The following is a 19,953-nucleotide window of genomic DNA, read 5'->3' on the forward strand; positions in this document are numbered from 1 at the left end:
ATGCAGACAAAAAATTATTTTGAATTTGCAACCTGATGGAGACCAGTATAGATGGACTAATAGACCAAGTCCCACACACTGCTAGAAGGCCAAATATTTTTTCAGAGCTAAATGCAGACAAAAATTTATTTTTAATTTGCAAGCTGATGGAGGTCAGTATAGATGGACTAATAGAACAAGTCCCACACACTGCTAGAAGCCCAAATATTTTTTCAGAGGTAGATGCAGAAAAAAATTATATTCAGTTTGCAACCTGATGGAGGTCAGTATAGATGGACTAATAGAACAAGTCCCAAACACAGCTAGAAGCCCAAATATTTTTTCAGAGGTAGATGCAGAAAAAATTATATTCAAATTGAAACCTGATGGAGGTCAGTATAGATAGACTAATAGAACAAGTCCCACACACTGCTAGAAGCCCAAATATTTTTTCAGAGCTAGATGCATAAAAAAATTATATTCAATTTGAAACCTTTTGGAGGTCCGTATAGATGGACTAATAGAACAAGTCCCACACACTGCTAGAAGGCCAAATATTTTTTCAGAGCTAGATGCAGAAAAATATTATATTCAGATTGCAACCTGATGGAGGTCAGTATAGATGGACTAATAGAACAAGTCCCACACACAGCTAGAAGCCCAAATATTTTTTCAGAGCTAGATGCAGACAAAAAATTATTTTGAATTTGCAACCTGATGGAGGTCAGTATAGATGGTCTAATAGAACAACTCCCACACACAGCTAGAAGCCCAAATATTTTTTTAGAGCTAGATGCAGACAAAAAATTATTTTTAATTTGCAACCTGATGGAGGTCAGTATAGATGGACTATAGAACAAGTCCCACACACTGCTAGAAGGCCAAATATTTTTTCAGAGCTAGATGCAGATAAAAATTATTTTTAATTTGCAACCTGATGGAGGTCAGTATAGATGGACTAATAGAACAAGTCCCAAACACAGCTAGAAGCCCAAATATTTTTTCAGAGGTAGATGCAGAAAAAAATTATATTCAGTTTGCAACCTGATGGAGGTCAGTATAGATGGACTAATAGAACAAGTCCCACACACTGGTAGAAGGCCAAATATTTTTTCAGAGCTAGATGCAGACAAAAAAATATTTTTAATTTGCAACCTGATGGAGGTCAGTATAGATGGACTAATAGAACAAGTCTCACACACAGCTAGAAGCCCAAATATTTTTTCAGAGCTAGATGCAGAAAAAATTATATTCAAATTGAAACCTGATGGAGGTCAGTATAGATGGACTAATAGACCAAGTCCCACACACTCCTAGAAGCCCAAATATTTTTTCAGAGGTAGATGCAGAAAAAAATTATATTCAAATTGAAACCTGATGGAGGTCAGTATAGATAGACTAATAGAACAAGTCCCACACACTGCTAGAAGCCCAAATATTTTTTCAGAGCTAGATGCATAAAAAAATTATATTCAATTTGAAACCTTTTGGAGGTCCGTATAGATGGACTAATAGAACAAGTCCCACACACTGCTAGAAGGCCAAATTTTTTTTCAGAGCTAGATGCAGAAAAATATTATATTCAGATTGCAACCTGATGGAGGTCAGTATAGATGGACTAATAGAACAAGTCCCACACACAGCTAGAAGCCCAAATATTTTTTCAGAGCTAGATGCAGACAAAAAATTATTTTGAATTTGCAACCTGATGGAGGTCAGTATAGATGGTCTAATAGAACAACTCCCACACACAGCTAGAAGCCCAAATATTTTTTTAGAGCTAGATGCAGACAAAAAATTATTTTTAATTTGCAACCTGATGGAGGTCAGTATAGATGGACTATAGAACAAGTCCCACACACTGCTAGAAGGCCAAATATTTTTTCAGAGCTAGATGCAGATAAAAATTATTTTTAATTTGCAACCTGATGGAGGTCAGTATAGATGGACTAATAGAACAAGTCCCACACACAGCTGGAAGCCCAAATATTTTGTCAGAGGTTGATGCAGAAAAATATTATATTCAATTTGCAACCTGATGGAGGTCAGTATAGATGGACTAATAGACCAAGTCCCACACACTGCTAGAAGCCCAAATATTTTTTCAGAGCTAGATGCAGAAAAAAATGATATTCAATTTGCAACCTGATGGAGGTCAGTATAGATGGACTAATAGAACAAGTCCCACACACTGCTAGAAGGCCAAATATTTTTTCAGAGCTAGATGCAGAAAAATATTATATTCAATTTGCAACCTGATGGAGGTCAGTATAGATGGACTAGTAGAACAAGTCCCACACACTACTAGAAGGACAAATATTTTTTCAGAGCTAGATGCAGAAAAAAATTATATTCACTTTGCTACCTGATGGAGGTCAGTATAGATGGACTAATAGACCAAGTCCCACACACTGCTAGAAGCCCAAATATTTTTTCAGAGCGAGATGCAGATAAAAAATTATTTTGAATTTGCAACCTGATGGAGGTCAGTATAGATGGACTAATAGAATAAGTCCCACATACAACTAGAAGCCCAAATATTTTTTCAGAGCTAGATGCAGGAAAAAATTATATTCAATTTGAAACCTGATGGAGGTCAGTATAGATGGACTAATAGACCAAGTCCCACACACTGCTAGAAGCCCATATATTTTTTCAGAGCTAGATGCAGAAAAAAATTATATTCAATTTGAAACCTGATGGAGGTCAGTATAGATGGACTAATAGACGAAGTCCCACACACTGCTAGAAGCCCAAATATTTTTTCAGAGCTAGATGCAGAAAAATATTATATTCAGTTTGCAACCTGATGGAGGTCAGTATAGATGGACTAATAGAACAAGTCCCACACACAGCTAGAAGCCCAAATATTTTTTCAGAGCTAGATGCAGACAAAAAATTGTATTGAATTTGCAACCTGATGGAGGTCAGTATAGATGGACTAATAGAACAAGTCCCACACACAGCTAGAAGCCCAAATATTTTTTCAGAGCTAGATGCAGACAAAAAATTATTTTGAATTTGCAACCTGATGGAGGTCAGTATAGATGGACTAATAGAACAAGTCACACACACTGCTAGAAGGCCAAATATTTTTTCAGAGCTAGATGCAGACAAAAAATTATTTTGAATTTGCAACCTGATGGAGGTCAGTATAGATGGACTAATAGAACAAGTCCCACACACTGCTAGAAGGCCAAATATTTTTTCAGAGCTAGATGCAGATAAAAATTATTTTAAATTTGCAACCTGATGGAGGTCAGTATAGATGGACTAATAGAACAAGTCCCACACACAGCTAGAAGCCCAAATATTTTTTCAGAGGTAGATGCAGAAAAATATTATATTCAATTTGCAACCTGATGGAGGTCAGTATAGATGGACTAATAGACCAAGTCCCACACACTGCTAGAAGGCCAAATATTTTTTCAGAGCTAGATGCAGACAAAAAATTATTTTGAATTTGCAACCTGATGGAGGTCAGTATAGATGGACTAATAGAACAAGTCCCACACACTGCTAGAAGCCCAAATATTTTTTCAGAGGTAGATGCAGAAAAAAATTATATTCAGTTTGCAATCTGATGGAGGTCAGTATAGATGGACTAATAGAACAAGTCCCACACACTGCTAGAAGCCCAAATATTTTTTCAGAGGTAGATGTAGAAAAAAATTATATTCAATTTGCAACCTGATGGAGGTAAGTATAGATGGACTAATAGAACAAGTCCCACACACTGCTAGAAGCCCAAATATTTTTTCAGAGCTAGATGCAGAAAAAAATTAAATTCAATTTGCAACCTGATGGAGGTCAGTATAGATGGAGAAATAGAACAAGTCCCACACACTGCTAGAAGGCCAAATATGTTTTCAGAGGTAGATGCAGAAAAATATTATATTCAATTTGCAACCTGATGGAGGTCAGTATAGATGGACCAATAGACCAAGTCCCACATACTGCTAGAAGGCCAAATATTTTTTCAGAGCTAGATGCAGACAAAAAATTATTTTTAATTTGCAACCTGATGGAGGTCAGTATAGATGGACTAATAGAACAAGTCCCACACACTGCTAGAAGCCCAAATATTTTTTCAGAGGTAGATGCAGAAAAAAATTATGTTCAGTTTGCAACCTGATGGAGGTCAGTATAGACAGACTAATAGAGCAAGTCCCACACACTGCTAGAAGGCCAAATATTTTTTCAGAGCTAGATGCAGACAAAAAATTATTTTTAATTTGCAACCTGATGGAGGTCAGTATAGATGGACTAATAGAACAAGTCCCACACACAGCTAGAACCCCAAATATTTTTTCAGAGCTAGATTCTGAAAAAAATTAGATTCAAATTGAAACCTGATGGAGGTCAGTATAGATGGACTAATAGAACAAGTCCCACACACTGCTAGAAGGCCAAATATTTTTTCAAAGCTAGATGCAGACAAAAAATTATTTTTAATTTGCAACCTGATGGAGGTCAGTATAGATGGACTAATGGAACAAGTCCCACACACTGCTAGAAGCCCAAATATTTTTTCAGAGCTAGATGCAGAAAAAAATTATATTCAATTTTCAACCTGATGGAGGTCAGTATAGATGGACTAATAGAACAAGTCCCACACACTGCCAGAAGGCCAAATATTTTTTCAGAGCCAGATGCAGAAAAATATTATATTCAGATTGCAACCTGATGGAGGTCAGTATAGATGGACTAATAGAACAAGTCCCACACACAGCTAGAAGCCCAAATATTTTTTCAGAGCTAGATACAGACAAAAAATTAGTTTGAATTTGCAACCTGATGGAGGTCAGTATAGATGGAGTAATAGAGAAAGTCCCACACACTGCTAGAAGCCCAAATATTTTTTTAGAGCTAGATGCAGACAAAAAATTATTTTGAATTTGCAACCTGATGGAGGTCATTATAGATGGTCTAATAGAACAAGTCCCACACACTGCTAGAAGCCCAAATATTTTTTTAGAGCTAGATGCAGACAAAAATTTATTTTTAATTTGCAACCTGATGGAGGTCAGTATAGATGGACTAATAGAACAAGTCCCACACACTGCTAGAAGGCCAAATATTTTTTCAGAGCTAGATGCAGACAAAAAATTATTTTGAATTTGCAACCTGATGGAGGTCAGTATAGATGGACTAATAGAACAAGTCCCACACACTGCTAGAAGCCCAAATATTTTTTCAGAGGTAGATGCAGAAAAAAATTATATTCAGTTTGCAATCTGATGGAGGTCAGTATAGATGAACTAATAGAACAAGTCCCACACACTGCTAGAAGCCCAAATATTTTTTCAGAGGTAGATGTAGAAAAAAATTATATTCAATTTGCAACCTGATGGAGGTCAGTATAGATGGACTAATAGAACAAGTCCCACACACTGCTAGAAGCCCAAATATTTTTTCAGAGCTAGATGCAGAAAAAAATTAAATTCAATTTGCAACCTGATGGAGGTCAGTATAGATGGAGTAATAGAACAAGTCCCACACACTGCTAGAAGGCCAAATATGTTTTCAGAGGTAGATGCAGAAAAATATTATATTCAATTTGCAACCTGATGGAGGTCAGTATAGATGGACCAATAGACCAAGTCCCACATACTGCTAGAAGGCCAAATATTTTTTCAGAGCTAGATGCAGACAAAAAATTATTTTTAATTTGCAACCTGATGGAGGTCAGTATAGATGGACTAATAGAACAAGTCCCACACACTGCTAGAAGCCCAAATATTTTTTCAGAGGTAGATGCAGAAAAAAATTATGTTCAGTTTGCAACCTGATGGAGGTCAGTATAGATAGACTAATAGAGCAAGTCCCACACACTGCTAGAAGGCCAAATATTTTTTCAGAGCTAGATGCAGACAAAAAATTATTTTTAATTTGCAACCTGATGGAGGTCAGTATAGATGGACTAATAGAACAAGTCCCACACACAGCTAGAACCCCAAATATTTTTTCAGAGCTAGATTCTGAAAAAAATTAGATTCAAATTGAAACCTGATGGAGGTCAGTATAGATGGACTAATAGAACAAGTCCCACACACTGCTAGAAGGCCAAATATTTTTTCAAAGCTAGATGCAGACAAAAAATTATTTTTAATTTGCAACCTGATGGAGGTCAGTATAGATGGACTAATGGAACAAGTCCCACACACTGCTAGAAGCCCAAATATTTTTTCAGAGCTAGATGCAGAAAAAAATTATATTCAATTTTCAACCTGATGGAGGTCAGTATAGATGGACTAATAGAACAAGTCCCACACACTGCCAGAAGGCCAAATATTTTTTCAGAGCCAGATGCAGAAAAATATTATATTCAGATTGCAACCTGATGGAGGTCAGTATAGATGGACAAATAGAACAAGTCCCACACACAGCTAGAAGCCCAAATATTTTTTCAGAGCTAGATACAGACAAAAAATTAGTTTGAATTTGCAACCTGATGGAGGTCAGTATAGATGGAGTAATAGAGAAAGTCCCACACACTGCTAGAAGCCCAAATATTTTTTTAGAGCTAGATGCAGACAAAAAATTATTTTGAATTTACAACCTGATGGAGGTCAGTATAGATGGTCTAATAGAACAAGTCCCACACACTGCTAGAAGCCCAAATATTTTTTTAGAGCTAGATGCAGAGAAAAATTTATTTTTAATTTGCAACCTGATGGAGGTCAGTATAGATGGACTAATAGAACAAGTCCCACACACTGCTAGAAGTCCAAATATTTTTTCAGAGCTAGATGCAGATAAAAATTATTTTTGAGGTCAGTATAGATGGACTAATAGAACAAGTCCCACACACAGCTAGAAGCCCAAATATTTTTTCAGAGGTAGATGCAGAAAAAAATTATATTCAGTTTGCAACCTGATGGAGGTCAGTATAGATGGACTAATAGAACAAGTCCCACACACTGCTAGAAGGCCAAATATGTTTTCAGAGGTAGATGCAGAAAAATATTATATTCAATTTGCAACCTGATGGAGGTCAGTATAGATGGACCAATAGACCAAGTCCCACATACTGCTAGAAGGCCAAATATTTTTTCAGAGCTAGATGCAGACAAAAAATTATTTTTAATTTGCAACCTGATGGAGGTCAGTATAGATGGACTAATAGAACAAGTCCCACACACTGCTAGAAGCCCAAATATTTTTTCAGAGGTAGATGCAGAAAAAAATTATGTTCAGTTTGCAACCTGATGGAGGTCAGTATAGATAGACTAATAGAGCAAGTCCCACACACTGCTAGAAGGCCAAATATTTTTTCAGAGCTAGATGCAGACAAAAAATTATTTTTAATTTGCAACCTGATGGAGGTCAGTATAGATGGACTAATAGAACAAGTCCCACACACAGCTAGAACCCCAAATATTTTTTCAGAGCTAGATTCTGAAAAAAATTAGATTCAAATTGAAACCTGATGGAGGTCAGTATAGATGGACTAATAGAACAAGTCCCACACACTGCTAGAAGGCCAAATATTTTTTCAAAGCTAGATGCAGACAAAAAATTATTTTTAATTTGCAACCTGATGGAGGTCAGTATAGATGGACTAATGGAACAAGTCCCACACACTGCTAGAAGCCCAAATATTTTTTCAGAGCTAGATGCAGAAAAAAATTATATTCAATTTTCAACCTGATGGAGGTCAGTATAGATGGACTAATAGAACAAGTCCCACACACTGCCAGAAGGCCAAATATTTTTTCAGAGCCAGATGCAGAAAAATATTATATTCAGATTGCAACCTGATGGAGGTCAGTATAGATGGACTAATAGAACAAGTCCCACACACAGCTAGAAGCCCAAATATTTTTTCAGAGCTAGATACAGACAAAAAATTAGTTTGAATTTGCAACCTGATGGAGGTCAGTATAGATGGAGTAATAGAGAAAGTCCCACACACTGCTAGAAGCCCAAATATTTTTTTAGAGCTAGATGCAGACAAAAAATTATTTTGAATTTGCAACCTGATGGAGGTCAGTATAGATGGTCTAATAGAACAAGTCCCACACACTGCTAGAAGCCCAAATATTTTTTTAGAGCTAGATGCAGACAAAAATTTATTTTTAATTTGCAACCTGATGGAGGTCAGTATAGATGGACTAATAGAACAAGTTCCACACACTGCTAGAAGTCCAAATATTTTTTCAGAGCTAGATGCAGATAAAAATTATTTTTGAGGTCAGTATAGATGGACTAATAGAACAAGTCCCACACACAGCTAGAAGCCCAAATATTTTTTCAGAGGTAGATGCAGAAAAAAATTATATTCAGTTTGCAACCTGATGGAGGTCAGTATAGATGGACTAATAGAACAAGTCCCACACACTGCTAGAAGGCCAAATATTTTTTCAGAGCTAGATGCAGAAAAATATTATATTCAATTTGCAACCTGATGGAGGTCAGTATAGATGGACTAGTAGAACAAGTCCCACACACTACTAGAAGGACAAATATTTTTTCAAAGCTATATGCAGAAAAAAATTAGATTCAATTTGCTACCTGATGGAGGTCAGTATAGATGGACTAATAGACCAAGTCCAACACACTGCTAGAAGCCCAAATATTTTTTCAGAGGTAGATGCAGAAAAATATTATATTCAATTTGCAACCTGATGGAGGTCAGTATAGATGGACTAATAGAACAAGTCTCACACACAGCTAGAAGCCCAAATATTTTTTCAGAGCTAGATGCAGAAAAAATTATATTCAAATTGAAAGCTGATGGAGGTCAGTATAGATGGACTAATAGACCAAGTCCCACACACTCCTAGAAGCCCAAATATTTTTTCAGAGCTAGATGCAGAAAAAAATTATATTCAAATTGAAACCTGATGGAGGTCAGTATAGATAGACTAATAGAACAAGTCCCACACACTGCTAGAAGCCCAAATATTTTTTCAGAGCTAGATGCATAAAAAAATTATATTCAATTTGAAACCTTTTGGAGGTCAGTATAGATGGACTAGTAGAACAAGTCCCACACACTGCTAGAAGGCCAAATATTTTTTCAGAGCTAGATGCAGAAAAATATTATATTCAGATTGCAACCTGATGGAGGTCAGTATAGATGGACTAATAGAACAAGTCCCACACACAGCTAGAAGCCCAAATATTTTTTCAGAGCTAGATGCAGACAAAAAATTATTTTGAATTTGCAACCTGATGGAGGTCAGTATAGATGGTCTAATAGAACAACTCCCACACACAGCTAGAAGCCCAAATATTTTTTTAGAGTTAGATGCAGACAAAAAATTATTTTTAATTTGCAACCTGATGGAGGTCAGTATAGATGGACTATAGAACAAGTCCCACACACTGCTAGAAGGCCAAATATTTTTTCAGAGCTAGATGCAGATAAAAATTATTTTTAATTTGCAACCTGATGGAGGTCAGTATAGATGGACTAATAGAACAAGTCCCACACACAGCTGGAACCCAAATATTTTGTCAGAGGTTGATGCAGAAAAATATTATATTCAATTTGCAACCTGATGGAGGTCAGTATAGATGGACTAATAGACCAAGTCCCACACACTGCTAGAAGCCCAAATATTTTTTCAGAGCTAGATGCAGAAAAAAATGATATTCAATTTGCAACCTGATGGAGGTCAGTATAGATGGACTAATAGAACAAGTCCCACACACTGCTAGAAGGCCAAATATTTTTTCAGAGCTAGATGCAGAAAAATATTATATTCAATTTGCAACCTGATGGAGGTCAGTATAGATGGAGTAATAGAGAAAGTCCCACACACTGCTAGAAGCCCAAATATTTTTTTAGAGCTAGATGCAGACAAAAAATTATTTTGAATTTGCAACCTGATGGAGGTCAGTATAGATGGTCTAATAGAACAAGTCCCACACACTGCTAGAAGCCCAAATATTTTTTTAGAGCTAGATGCAGACAAAAATTTATTTTTAATTTGCAACCTGATGGAGGTCAGTATAGATGGACTAAGAGAACAAGTCCCACACACTGCTAGAAGTCCAAATATTTTTTCAGAGCTAGATGCAGATAAAAATTATTTTTAATTTGCAACCTGATGGAGGTCAGTATAGATGGAGTAATAGAACAAGTCCCACACACATCTAGAAGCCCAAATATTTTGTCAGAGGTAGATGCAGAAAAATATTATATTCAATTTGCAACCTGATGGAGGTTAGTATAGATGGACTAATAGACCAAGTCCCACACACTGCTAGAAGCCCAAATATTTTTTCAGAGCTAGATGCAGAAAAAAATTATATTCAATTTGCAACCTGATGAAGGTCAGTATAGATGGACTAATAGACCAAGTCCCACACACTGCTAGAAGCCCAAATATTTTTTCAGAGCTAGATGCAGATAAAAAATTATTTTGAATTTGCAACCTGATGGAGGTCAGTATAGATGGACTAATAGAATAAGTCCCACATACAACTAGAAGCCCAAATATTTTTTCAGAGCTAGATGCAGGAAAAAATTATATTCAATTTGAAACCTGATGGAGGTCAGTATAGATGGACTAATAGACCAAGTCCCACACACTGCTAGAAGCCCATATATTTTTTCAGAGCTAGATGCAGAAAAAAATTAAATTCAATTTGAAACCTGATGGAGGTCAGTATAGATGGACTAATAGAACAAGTCCCACACACTGCTAGAAGCCCAAATATTTTTTCAGAGCTAGATGCAGAAAAATATTATATTCAGTTTGCAACCTGATGGAGGTCAGTATAGATGGACTAATAGAACAAGTCCCACACACAGCTAGAAGCCCAAATATTTTTTCAGAGCTAGATGCAGACAAAAAATTGTATTGAATTTGCAACCTGATGGAGGTCAGTATAGATGGACTAATAGAACAAGTCCCACACACAGCTAGAAGCCCAAATATTTTTTCAGAGGTAGATGCAGAAAAATATTATATTCAATTTGCAACCTGATGGAGGTCAGTATAGATGGACTAATAGACCAAGTCCCACACACTGCTAGAAGGCCAAATATTTTTTCAGAGCTAGATGCAGACAAAAAATTATTTGGAATTTGCAACCTGATGGAGGTCAGCATAGATGGACTAATAGAACAAGTCCGACACACTGCTAGAAGCCCAAATATTTTTTCAGAGGTAGATGCAGAAAAAAATTATATTCAGTTTGCAATCTGATGGAGGTCAGTATAGATGGACTAATAGAACAAGTTCCACACACTGCTAGAAGCCCAAATATTTTTTCAGAGGTAGATGTAGAAAAAAATTATATTCAATTTGCAACCTGATGGAGGTCAGTATAGATGGACTAATAGAACAAGTCCCACACACTGCTAGAAGCCCAAATATTTTTTCAGAGCTAGATGCAGAAAAAAATTAAATTCAATTTGCAACCTGATGGAGGTCAGTATAGATGGACTAATAGAACAAGTCCCACACACTGCTAGAAGGCCAAATATGTTTTCAGAGGTAGATGCAGAAAAATATTATATTCAATTTGTAACCTGATGGAGGTCAGTATAGATGGACCAATAGACCAAGTCCCACATACTGCTAGAAGGCCAAATATTTTTTCAGAGCTAGATGCAGACAAAAAATTATTTTGAATTTGCAACCTGATGGAGGTCAGTATAGATGGACTAATAGAACAAGTCCCACACACTGCTAGAAGCCCAAATATTTTTTCAGAGGTAGATGCAGAAAAAAATTATATTCAGTTTGCAACCTGATGGAGGTCAGTATAGATGAAATAATAGAACAAGTCCCACACACTGCTAGAAGCCCAAATATTTTTTTCAGAGGTAGATGCAGAAAAAAATTATATTCAGTTTGCAACCTGATGGAGGTCAGTATAGAAAGACTAATAGAGCAAGTCCCACACACTCCTAGAAGGCCATATATTTTTTCAGAGCTAGATGCAGACAAAAAATTATTTTTAATTTGCAACCTGATGGAGGTCAGTATAGATGGACTAATAGAACAAGTCCCACACACAGCTAGAACCCCAAATATTTTTTCAGAGCTAGATTCTGAAAAAAATTAGATTCAAATTGAAACCTGATGGAGGTCAGTATAGATGGACTAATAGAATAAGTCCCACACACTGCTAGAAGGCCAAATATTTTTTCAAAGCTAGATGCAGACAAAAAATTATTTTTAATTTGCAACCTGATGGAGGTCAGTATAGATGGACTAATGGAACAAGTCCCACACACTGCTAGAAGCCCAAATATTTTTTCAGAGCTAGATGCAGAAAAAAATTATATTCAATTTTCAACCTGATGGAGGTCAGTATAGATGGACTAATAGAACAAGTCCCACACACAGCTAGAAGCCCAAATATTTTTTCAGAGCTAGATGCAGACAAAAAATTAGTTTGAATTTGCAACCTGATGGAGGTCAGTATAGATGGAGTAATAGAGAAAGTCCCACACACTGCTAGAAGCCCAAATATTTTTTTAGAGCTAGATGCAGACAAAAATTTATTTTTAATTTGCAACCTGATGGAGGTCAGTATAGATGGACTAATAGAACAAGTCCCACACACTGCTAGAAGTCCAAATATTTTTTCAGAGCTAGATGCAGATAAAAATTATTTTTAATTTGCAACCTGATGGAGGTCAGTATAGATGGACTAATAGAACAAGTCCCAAACACATCTAGAAGCCCAAATATTTTGTCAGAGGTAGATGCAGAAAAATATTATATTCAATTTGCAACCTGATGGAGGTTAGTATAGATGAACTAATAGACCAAGTCCCACACACTGCTAGAAGCCCAAATATTTTTTCAGAGCTAGATGCAGAAAAAAATTATATTCAATTTGCAACCTGATGAAGGTCAGTATAGATTGACTAATAGAACAAGTCCCACACACAGCTAGAAGCCCAAATATTTTTTCAGAGGTAGATGCAGAAAAAAATTATATTCAGTTTGCAACCTGATGGAGGTCAGTATAGATGGACTAATAGAACAAGTCCCACACACTGCTAGAAGGCCAAATATTTTTTCAGAGCTAGATGCAGAAAAATATTATATTCAATTTGCAACCTGATGGAGGTCAGTATAGATGGACTAGTAGAACAAGTCCCACACACTACTAGAAGGACAAATATTTTTTCAGAGCTATATGCAGAAAAAAATTATATTCAATTTGCTACCTGATGGAGGTCAGTATAGATGGACTAATAGACCAAGTCCCACACACAGCTAGAAGCCCAAATATTTTTTCAGAGCTAGATGCAGACAAAAAATTATTTTGAATTTGCAACCTGATGGAGGTCAGTATAGATGGACTAATAGAACAAGTCCCACATACAACTAGAAGCCCAAATAGTTTTTCAGAGCTAGATGCAGAAAAAAATTATATTCAATTTGAAACCTGATGGAGGTCAGTATAGATGGACTAATAGACCAAGTCCCACACACTGCTAGAAGCCCAAATATTTTTTCAGAGCTAGATGCAGAAAAAAATTATATTCAATTTGCAACCTGATGGAGGTCAGTATAGATGGACTAATAGAACAAGTCCCACACACTGCTAGAAGGCCAAATATTTTTTCAGAGCTAGATGCAGAAAAATATTATATTCAGTTTGCAACCTGATGAAGGTTAGTATAGATGGACTAATAGAACAAGTCGCACACACAGTAAGAAGCCCAAATATTTTTTCAGAGCTAGATGCAGACAAAAAATTATTTTGAATTTGCAACCTGATAGAGGTCAGTATAGATGGACTAATAGAACAAGTCCCACACACAGCTAGAAGCCCAAATATTTTTTCAGAGCTAGATGCAGACAAAAAATTATTTTGAATTTGCAACCTGATGGAGGTCAGTATAGATGGACTAATAGAACAAGTCCCACACACTGCTAGAAGGCCAAATATTTTTTCAGAGCTAGATGCAGACAAAAAATTAGTTTGAATTTGCAACCTGATGGAGGTCAGTATAGATGGACTAATAGAACAAGTCCCACACACTGCTAGAAGGCCAAATATTTTTTCAGAGCTAGATGCAGAAAAATTTTATATGCAATTTGCAACCTGATGGAGGTCAGTATAGATGGACTAGTAGAACAAGTCCCACACACTACTAGAAGGACAAATATTTTTTCAGAGCTAGATGCAGAAAAAAATTATATTCAATTTGCTACCTGATAGAGTTCAGTATAGATGGACTAATAGACCAAGTCCCACACACAGCTAGAAGCCCAAATATTTTTTCAGAGCTAGATGCAGAAAAAAATTATATTCAATTTGCAACCTGATGGAGGTCAGTATAGATGGACTAATAGAACAAGTCCCACACACTGCTAGAAGGCCAAATATTTTTTCAGAGCTAGATGCAGAAAAATATTATATTCAGTTTGCAACCTGATGGAGGTTAGTATAGATGGACTAATAGAACAAGTCGCACACACAGCAAGAAGCCCAAATATTTTTTCAGAGCTAGATGCAGACAAAAAATTATTTTGAATTTGCAACCTGATAGAGGTCAGTATAGATGGACTAATAGAACAAGTCCCACACACAGCTAGAAGCCCAAATATTTTTTCAGAGCTAGATGCAGACAAAAAATTATTTTGAATTTGCAACCTGATAGAGGTCAGTATAGATGGACTAATAGAACAAGTCCCACACACTGCTAGAAGGCCAAATATTTTTTCAGAGCTAGATGCAGAAAAATATTATATTCAATTTGCAACCTGATGGAGGTCAGTATAGATGGACTAGTAGAACAAGTCCCACACACTACTAGAAGGACAAATATTTTTTCAGAGCTAGATGCAGAAAAAAATTATATTCAATTTGCTACCTGATAGAGGTCAGTATAGATGGACTAATAGACCAAGTCCCACACACAGCTAGAAGCCCAAATATTTTTTCAGAGCTAGATGCAGACAAAAAAATATTTTGAATTTGCAACCTGATGGAGGTCAGAATAGATGGACTAATAGAACAAGTCCCACATACAACTAGAAGCCCAAATATTTTTTCAGAGCTAGATGCAGAAAAAAATTATATTCAATTTGAAACCTGATGGAGGTCAGTATAGATGGACTAATAGACCAAGTCCCACACACTGCTAGAAGCCCAAATATTTTTTCAGAGCTAGATGCAGAAAAAAATTAAATTCAATTTGAAACCTGATGGAGGTCAGTATAGATGGACTAATAGACGAAGTCCCACACACTGCTAGAAGCCCAAATATTTTTTCAGAGCTAGATGCAGAAAAAAATTATATTCAATTTGAAACCTGATGGAGGTCAGTATAGATGGACTAATAGACGAAGTCCCACACACTGCTAGAAGCCCAAATATTTTTTCAGAGCTAGATGCAGAAAAAATTTATATTCAATTTGCAACCTGATGGAGGTCAGTATAGATGGACTAATAGAACAAGTCCCACACACTGCTAGAACGCCAAATATTTTTTCAGAGCTAGATGCAGAAAAATATTATATTCAGTTTGCAACCTGATGGAGGTCAGTATAGATGGACTAATAGAACAAGTCCCACACACAGCTAGAAGCCCAAATATTTTTTCAGAGCTAGATGCAGACAAAAAATTATTTTGAATTTACAACCTGATGGAGGTCAGTATAGATGGACTAATAGAACAAGTCCCACACACAGCTAGAAGCCCAAATATTTTTTCAGAGCTAGATGCAGACAAAAAATTATTTTGAATTTGCAACCTGATGGAGGTCAGTATAGATGGACTAATAGAACAAGTCCCACACACTGCTAGAAGGCCAAATATTTTTTCAGAGCTAGATGCAGACAAAAAATTATTTTGAATTTGCAACCTGATGGAGGTCAGTATAGATGGACTAATTGAACAAGTCCCACACACTGCTAGAAGGCCAAATATTTTTTCAGAGCTAGATGCAGATAAAAATTATTTTTAATTTGCAACCTGATGGAAGTCAGTGTACATGGAATAATAGAACAAGTTCCACACACAGCTAGAAGCCCAAATATTTTTTCAGAGGTAGATGCAGAAAAATATTATATTCAATTTGCAACCTGATGGAGGTCAGTATAGATGGACTAATAGACCAAGTCCCACACACTGCTAGAAGGCCAAATATTTTTTCAGAGCTAGATGCAGAGAAAAAATTATTTTGAATTTGCAACCTGATGGAGGTCAGCATAGATGGACTAATAGAACAAGTCCCACACACTGCTAGAAGCCCAAATATTTTTTCAGAGGTAGATGCAGAAAAAAATTATATTCAGTTTGCAACCTGATGGAGGTCAGTATAGATGGACAAATAGAACAAGTCCCACACACTGCTAGAAGCCCAAATATTTTTTCAGAGGTAGATGCAGAAAAAAATTATATTCAGTTTGCAACCTGATGAAGGTCAGTATAGATGGACTAATAGAGCAAGTCCCACACACTGCTAGAAGGCCAAATATTTTTTCAGAGCTAGATGCAGACAAAAAATTATTTTTAATTTGCAACCTGATGGAGGTCAGTATAGATGGACTAATAGAACAAGTCCCACACACAGCTAGAACCCCAAATATTTTTTCAGAGCTTGATGCAGAAAAAAATTATTTTTAATTTGCAACCTGATGGAAGTCAGTATAGGTGGACTAATAGAATAAGTCCCACACACTGCTAGAAGCCCAAATATTTTTTCAGAGCTTGATGCAGAAAAAAATTATATTCAGTTTGCAACCTGATGGAGGTCAGTATAGATGGACTAATAGACCAAGTCCCACATACTGCTAGAAGGCCAAATATTTTTTCAGAGCTAGATGCAGACAAAGAATTATTTTGAATTTGCAACCTGATGGAGGTCAGTATAGATGGACTAATAGAACAAGTCCCACACACTGCTAAAAGCCCAAATATTTTTTCAGAGGTAGATGCAGAAAAAAATTATATTCAGTTTGCAACCTGATGGAGGTCAGTATAGATGGACTAATAGAACAAGTCCCACACACTGCTAGAAGCCCAAATATTTTTTCAGAGGTAGATGCAGAAAAAAATTATATTCAGTTTGCAACCTGATGGAGGTCAGTATAGATGGACTAATAGAACAAGTCCCACACACTGCTAGAAGCCCAAATATTTTTTCAGAGGTAGATGCAGAAAAAAATTATATTCAGTTTGCAACCTGATGGAGGTCAGTATAGATGGACTAATAGAGCAAGTCCCACACACTGCTAGAAGGCCAAATATTTTTTCAGAGCTAGATGCAGACCAAAAATTATTTTTAATTTGCAACCTGATGGAGGTCAGTATAGATGGACTAATAGAAAAAGTCCCACACACAGCTAGAACCCCAAATATTTTTTCAGAGCTAGATGCAGAAAAAAATTAGATTCAAATTGAAACCTGATGGAGGTCAGTATAGATGGACTAATAGACCAAGTCCCACACACTGCTAGAAGGCCAAATATTTTTTCAGAGGTAGATGCAGAAAAAAATTATATTCAATTTGCAACCTGATGGAGGTCAGTATAGATGGACTAATAGAACAAGTCCCACACACTGCTAGAAGCCCAAATATTTTTTCAGAGCTAGATGCAGAAAAAAATTATATTCAATTTGCAACCTGATGGAGGTCAGTATAGATGGACTAATAGAACAAGTCCCACACACTGCTAGAAGGCCAAATATTTTTTCAGAGCTAGATGCAGAAAAATATTATATTCAGTTTGCAACCTGATGGAGGTCAGTATATATGGACTAATAGAACAAGTCCCACACAAAGCTAGAAGCCCAATATTTTTTCAGAGCTAGATGCAGACAAAAAAATATTTTTAATTTGCAACCTGATGGAGGTCAGTATAGATGGACTAATAGAACAAGTCCCACACACAGCTAGAAGCCCAAATATTTTTTCAGAGGTAGATGCAGAAAAATATTATATTCAATTTGCAACCTGATGGAGGTCAGTATAGATGGACTAATAGACCAAGTCCCACACACTGCTAGAAGGCCAAATATTTTTTCAGAGCTAGATGCAGACAAAAAATTATTTTGAATTTGCAACCTGATGGAGGTCAGTATAGATGGACTAATAGAACAAGTCCGACACACTGCTAGAAGCCCAAATATTTTTTCAGAGGTAGATGCAGAAAAAAATTATATTCAGTTTGCAATCTGATGGAGGTCAGTATAGATGGACTAATAGAACAAGTCCCACACACTGCTAGAAGCCCAAATATTTTTTCAGAGGTAGATGTAGAAAAAAATTATATTCAATTTGCAGCCTGATGGAGGTCAGTATAGATGGACTAATAGAACAAGTCCCACACACTGCTAGAAGCCCAAATATTTTTTCAGAGCTAGATGCAGAAAAAAATTAAATTCAATTTGCAACCTGATGGAGGTCAGTATAGATGGACTAATAGAACAAGTCCCACACACTGCTAGAAGGCCAAATATGTTTTCAGAGGTAGATGCAGAAAAATATTATATTCAATTTGCAACCTGATGGAGGTCAGTATAGATGGACCAATAGACCAAGTCCCACATACTGCTAGAAGGCCAAATATTTTTTCAGAGCTAGATGCAGACAAAAAATTATTTTGAATTTGCAACCTGATGGAGGTCAGTATAGATGGACTAATAGAACAAGTCCCACACACTGCTAGAAGCCCAAATATTTTTTCAGAGGTAGAAGCAGAAAAAAATTATATTCAGTTTGCAACCTGATGGAGGTCAGTATAGATGGAATAATAGAACAAGTCCCACACACTGCTAGAAGCCCAAATATTTTTTTCAGAGGTAGATGCAGAAAAAAATTATATTCAGTTTGCAACCTGATGGAGGTCAGTATAGATAGACTAACAGAGCAAGTCCCACACACTGCTAGAAGGCCAAATATTTTTTCAGAGCTAGATGCAGACAAAAAATTATTTTTAATTTGCAACCTGATGGAGGTCAGTATAGATGGACTAATAGAACAAGTCCCACACACAGCTAGAAACCCAAATATTTTTTCAGAGCTAGATTCTGAAAAAAATTAGATTCAAATTGAAACCTGATGGAGGTCAGTATAGATGGACTAATAGAACAAGTCCCACACACTGCTAGAAGGCCAAATATTTTTTCAAAGCTAGATGCAGACAAAAAATTATTTTTAATTTGCAACCTGATGGAGGTCAGTATAGATGGACTAATGGAACAAGTCCCACACACTGCTAGAAGCCCAAATATTTTTTCAGAGCTAGATGCAGAAAAAAATTATATTCAATTTTCAACCTGATGGAGGTCAGTATAGATGGACTAATAGAACAAGTCCCACACACAGCTAGAAGCCCAAATATTTTTTCAGAGCTAGATGCAGACAAAAAATTAGTTTGAATTTGCAACCTGATGGAGGTCAGTATAGATGGAGTAATAGAGGAAGTCCCACACACTGCTAGTAGCCCAAATATTTTTTTAGAGCTAGATGCAGACAAAAAATTATTTTGAATTTGCAACCTGATGGAGGTCAGTATAGATGGTCTAATAGAACAAGTCCCACACACTGCTAGAAGCCCAAATATTTTTTTAGAGCTAGATGCAGACAAAAAATTATTTTTAATTTGCAACCTGATGGAGGTCAGTATAGATGGACTAATAGAACAAGTCCCACACACTGCTAGAAGTCCAAATATTTTTTCAGAGCTAGATGCAGATAAAAATTATTTTTAATTTGCAACCTGATGGAGGTCAGTATAGATGGACTAATAGAACAAGTCCCACACACATCTAGAAGCCCAAATATTTTGTCAGAGGTAGATGCAGAAAAATATTATATTCAATTTGCAACCTGATGGAGGTTAGTATAGATGGACTAATAGACCAAGTCCCACACACTGCTAGAAGCCCAAATATTTTTTCAGAGCTAGATGCAGAAAAAAATTATATTCAATTTGCAACCTGATGAAGGTCAGTATAGATGGACTAATAGAACAAGTCCCACACACAGCTAGAAGCCCAAATATTTTTTCAGAGGTAGATGCAGAAAAAAATTA

The sequence above is a fragment of the Phyllobates terribilis genome, unplaced genomic scaffold (genome assembly GCF_046119375.1).
Source record: "Phyllobates terribilis strain yellow unplaced genomic scaffold, ASM4611937v1 Scaffold_150__1_contigs__length_4496277, whole genome shotgun sequence".
Lineage (NCBI taxonomy): Eukaryota > Metazoa > Chordata > Amphibia > Anura > Dendrobatidae > Phyllobates > Phyllobates terribilis.